Raw genomic sequence first — 5000 nt, 5'->3', positions numbered from 1 at the left:
AGGGTTAGGGTTAGGGTTAGGGTTAGGGTTAGGGTTAGGGTTAGGGTTAGGGTTAGGGTTAGGGTTAGGGTTAGGGTTAGGGTTAGGGTTAGGGTTAGGGTTAGGGTTAGGGTTAGGGTTAGGGTTAGGGTTAGGGTTAGGGTTAGGGTTAGGGTTAGGGTTAGGGTTAGGGTTAGGGTTAGGGTTAGGGTTAGGGTTAGGGTTAGGGTTAGGGTTAGGGTTAGGGTTAGGGTTAGGGTTAGGGTTAGGGTTAGGGTTAGGGTTAGGGTTAGGGTTAGGGTTAGGGTTAGGGTTAGGGTTAGGGTTAGGGTTAGGGTTAGGGTTAGGGTTAGGGTTAGGGTTAGGGTTAGGGTTAGGGTTAGGGTTAGGGTTAGGGTTAGGGTTAGGGTTAGGGTTAGGGTTAGGGTTAGGGTTAGGGTTAGGGTTAGGGTTAGGGTTAGGGTTAGGGTTAGGGTTAGGGTTAGGGTTAGGGTTAGGGTTAGGGTTAGGGTTAGGGTTAGGGTTAGGGTTAGGGTTAGGGTTAGGGTTAGGGTTAGGGTTAGGGTTAGGGTTAGGGTTAGGGTTAGGGTTAGGGTTAGGGTTAGGGTTAGGGTTAGGGTTAGGGTTAGGGTTAGGGTTAGGGTTAGGGTTAGGGTTAGGGTTAGGGTTAGGGTTAGGGTTAGGGTTAGGGTTAGGGTTAGGGTTAGGGTTAGGGTTAGGGTTAGGGTTAGGGTTAGGGTTAGGGTTAGGGTTAGGGTTAGGGTTAGGGTTAGGGTTAGGGTTAGGGTTAGGGTTAGGGTTAGGGTTAGGGTTAGGGTTAGGGTTAGGGTTAGGGTTAGGGTTAGGGTTAGGGTTAGGGTTAGGGTTAGGGTTAGGGTTAGGGTTAGGGTTAGGGTTAGGGTTAGGGTTAGGGTTAGGGTTAGGGTTAGGGTTAGGGTTAGGGTTAGGGTTAGGGTTAGGGTTAGGGTTAGGGTTAGGGTTAGGGTTAGGGTTAGGGTTAGGGTTAGGGTTAGGGTTAGGGTTAGGGTTAGGGTTAGGGTTAGGGTTAGGGTTAGGGTTAGGGTTAGGGTTAGGGTTAGGGTTAGGGTTAGGGTTAGGGTTAGGGTTAGGGTTAGGGTTAGGGTTAGGGTTAGGGTTAGGGTTAGGGTTAGGGTTAGGGTTAGGGTTAGGGTTAGGGTTAGGGTTAGGGTTAGGGTTAGGGTTAGGGTTAGGGTTAGGGTTAGGGTTAGGGTTAGGGTTAGGGTTAGGGTTAGGGTTAGGGTTAGGGTTAGGGTTAGGGTTAGGGTTAGGGTTAGGGTTAGGGTTAGGGTTAGGGTTAGGGTTAGGGTTAGGGTTAGGGTTAGGGTTAGGGTTAGGGTTAGGGTTAGGGTTAGGGTTAGGGTTAGGGTTAGGGTTAGGGTTAGGGTTAGGGTTAGGGTTAGGGTTAGGGTTAGGGTTAGGGTTAGGGTTAGGGTTAGGGTTAGGGTTAGGGTTAGGGTTAGGGTTAGGGTTAGGGTTAGGGTTAGGGTTAGGGTTAGGGTTAGGGTTAGGGTTAGGGTTAGGGTTAGGGTTAGGGTTAGGGTTAGGGTTAGGGTTAGGGTTAGGGTTAGGGTTAGGGTTAGGGTTAGGGTTAGGGTTAGGGTTAGGGTTAGGGTTAGGGTTAGGGTTAGGGTTAGGGTTAGGGTTAGGGTTAGGGTTAGGGTTAGGGTTAGGGTTAGGGTTAGGGTTAGGGTTAGGGTTAGGGTTAGGGTTAGGGTTAGGGTTAGGGTTAGGGTTAGGGTTAGGGTTAGGGTTAGGGTTAGGGTTAGGGTTAGGGTTAGGGTTAGGGTTAGGGTTAGGGTTAGGGTTAGGGTTAGGGTTAGGGTTAGGGTTAGGGTTAGGGTTAGGGTTAGGGTTAGGGTTAGGGTTAGGGTTAGGGTTAGGGTTAGGGTTAGGGTTAGGGTTAGGGTTAGGGTTAGGGTTAGGGTTAGGGTTAGGGTTAGGGTTAGGGTTAGGGTTAGGGTTAGGGTTAGGGTTAGGGTTAGGGTTAGGGTTAGGGTTAGGGTTAGGGTTAGGGTTAGGGTTAGGGTTAGGGTTAGGGTTAGGGTTAGGGTTAGGGTTAGGGTTAGGGTTAGGGTTAGGGTTAGGGTTAGGGTTAGGGTTAGGGTTAGGGTTAGGGTTAGGGTTAGGGTTAGGGTTAGGGTTAGGGTTAGGGTTAGGGTTAGGGTTAGGGTTAGGGTTAGGGTTAGGGTTAGGGTTAGGGTTAGGGTTAGGGTTAGGGTTAGGGTTAGGGTTAGGGTTAGGGTTAGGGTTAGGGTTAGGGTTAGGGTTAGGGTTAGGGTTAGGGTTAGGGTTAGGGTTAGGGTTAGGGTTAGGGTTAGGGTTAGGGTTAGGGTTAGGGTTAGGGTTAGGGTTAGGGTTAGGGTTAGGGTTAGGGTTAGGGTTAGGGTTAGGGTTAGGGTTAGGGTTAGGGTTAGGGTTAGGGTTAGGGTTAGGGTTAGGGTTAGGGTTAGGGTTAGGGTTAGGGTTAGGGTTAGGGTTAGGGTTAGGGTTAGGGTTAGGGTTAGGGTTAGGGTTAGGGTTAGGGTTAGGGTTAGGGTTAGGGTTAGGGTTAGGGTTAGGGTTAGGGTTAGGGTTAGGGTTAGGGTTAGGGTTAGGGTTAGGGTTAGGGTTAGGGTTAGGGTTAGGGTTAGGGTTAGGGTTAGGGTTAGGGTTAGGGTTAGGGTTAGGGTTAGGGTTAGGGTTAGGGTTAGGGTTAGGGTTAGGGTTAGGGTTAGGGTTAGGGTTAGGGTTAGGGTTAGGGTTAGGGTTAGGGTTAGGGTTAGGGTTAGGGTTAGGGTTAGGGTTAGGGTTAGGGTTAGGGTTAGGGTTAGGGTTAGGGTTAGGGTTAGGGTTAGGGTTAGGGTTAGGGTTAGGGTTAGGGTTAGGGTTAGGGTTAGGGTTAGGGTTAGGGTTAGGGTTAGGGTTAGGGTTAGGGTTAGGGTTAGGGTTAGGGTTAGGGTTAGGGTTAGGGTTAGGGTTAGGGTTAGGGTTAGGGTTAGGGTTAGGGTTAGGGTTAGGGTTAGGGTTAGGGTTAGGGTTAGGGTTAGGGTTAGGGTTAGGGTTAGGGTTAGGGTTAGGGTTAGGGTTAGGGTTAGGGTTAGGGTTAGGGTTAGGGTTAGGGTTAGGGTTAGGGTTAGGGTTAGGGTTAGGGTTAGGGTTAGGGTTAGGGTTAGGGTTAGGGTTAGGGTTAGGGTTAGGGTTAGGGTTAGGGTTAGGGTTAGGGTTAGGGTTAGGGTTAGGGTTAGGGTTAGGGTTAGGGTTAGGGTTAGGGTTAGGGTTAGGGTTAGGGTTAGGGTTAGGGTTAGGGTTAGGGTTAGGGTTAGGGTTAGGGTTAGGGTTAGGGTTAGGGTTAGGGTTAGGGTTAGGGTTAGGGTTAGGGTTAGGGTTAGGGTTAGGGTTAGGGTTAGGGTTAGGGTTAGGGTTAGGGTTAGGGTTAGGGTTAGGGTTAGGGTTAGGGTTAGGGTTAGGGTTAGGGTTAGGGTTAGGGTTAGGGTTAGGGTTAGGGTTAGGGTTAGGGTTAGGGTTAGGGTTAGGGTTAGGGTTAGGGTTAGGGTTAGGGTTAGGGTTAGGGTTAGGGTTAGGGTTAGGGTTAGGGTTAGGGTTAGGGTTAGGGTTAGGGTTAGGGTTAGGGTTAGGGTTAGGGTTAGGGTTAGGGTTAGGGTTAGGGTTAGGGTTAGGGTTAGGGTTAGGGTTAGGGTTAGGGTTAGGGTTAGGGTTAGGGTTAGGGTTAGGGTTAGGGTTAGGGTTAGGGTTAGGGTTAGGGTTAGGGTTAGGGTTAGGGTTAGGGTTAGGGTTAGGGTTAGGGTTAGGGTTAGGGTTAGGGTTAGGGTTAGGGTTAGGGTTAGGGTTAGGGTTAGGGTTAGGGTTAGGGTTAGGGTTAGGGTTAGGGTTAGGGTTAGGGTTAGGGTTAGGGTTAGGGTTAGGGTTAGGGTTAGGGTTAGGGTTAGGGTTAGGGTTAGGGTTAGGGTTAGGGTTAGGGTTAGGGTTAGGGTTAGGGTTAGGGTTAGGGTTAGGGTTAGGGTTAGGGTTAGGGTTAGGGTTAGGGTTAGGGTTAGGGTTAGGGTTAGGGTTAGGGTTAGGGTTAGGGTTAGGGTTAGGGTTAGGGTTAGGGTTAGGGTTAGGGTTAGGGTTAGGGTTAGGGTTAGGGTTAGGGTTAGGGTTAGGGTTAGGGTTAGGGTTAGGGTTAGGGTTAGGGTTAGGGTTAGGGTTAGGGTTAGGGTTAGGGTTAGGGTTAGGGTTAGGGTTAGGGTTAGGGTTAGGGTTAGGGTTAGGGTTAGGGTTAGGGTTAGGGTTAGGGTTAGGGTTAGGGTTAGGGTTAGGGTTAGGGTTAGGGTTAGGGTTAGGGTTAGGGTTAGGGTTAGGGTTAGGGTTAGGGTTAGGGTTAGGGTTAGGGTTAGGGTTAGGGTTAGGGTTAGGGTTAGGGTTAGGGTTAGGGTTAGGGTTAGGGTTAGGGTTAGGGTTAGGGTTAGGGTTAGGGTTAGGGTTAGGGTTAGGGTTAGGGTTAGGGTTAGGGTTAGGGTTAGGGTTAGGGTTAGGGTTAGGGTTAGGGTTAGGGTTAGGGTTAGGGTTAGGGTTAGGGTTAGGGTTAGGGTTAGGGTTAGGGTTAGGGTTAGGGTTAGGGTTAGGGTTAGGGTTAGGGTTAGGGTTAGGGTTAGGGTTAGGGTTAGGGTTAGGGTTAGGGTTAGGGTTAGGGTTAGGGTTAGGGTTAGGGTTAGGGTTAGGGTTAGGGTTAGGGTTAGGGTTAGGGTTAGGGTTAGGGTTAGGGTTAGGGTTAGGGTTAGGGTTAGGGTTAGGGTTAGGGTTAGGGTTAGGGTTAGGGTTAGGGTTAGGGTTAGGGTTAGGGTTAGGGTTAGGGTTAGGGTTAGGGTTAGGGTTAGGGTTAGGGTTAGGGTTAGGGTTAGGGTTAGGGTTAGGGTTAGGGTTAGGGTTAGGGTTAGGGTTAGGGTTAGGGTTAGGGTTAGGGTTAGGGTTAGGGTTAGGGTTAGGGTTAGGGTTAGGGTTAGGGTTAGGGTTAGGGTTAG

Source organism: Borostomias antarcticus (assembly GCF_949987555.1).
Source record: "Borostomias antarcticus genome assembly, contig: scaffold_127, whole genome shotgun sequence".
Taxonomy (NCBI): Eukaryota; Metazoa; Chordata; class Actinopteri; order Stomiiformes; family Stomiidae; genus Borostomias; species Borostomias antarcticus.
The sequence above is the reverse complement of the archived record's forward strand: the minus strand, read 5'-3'. Positions refer to the sequence as shown.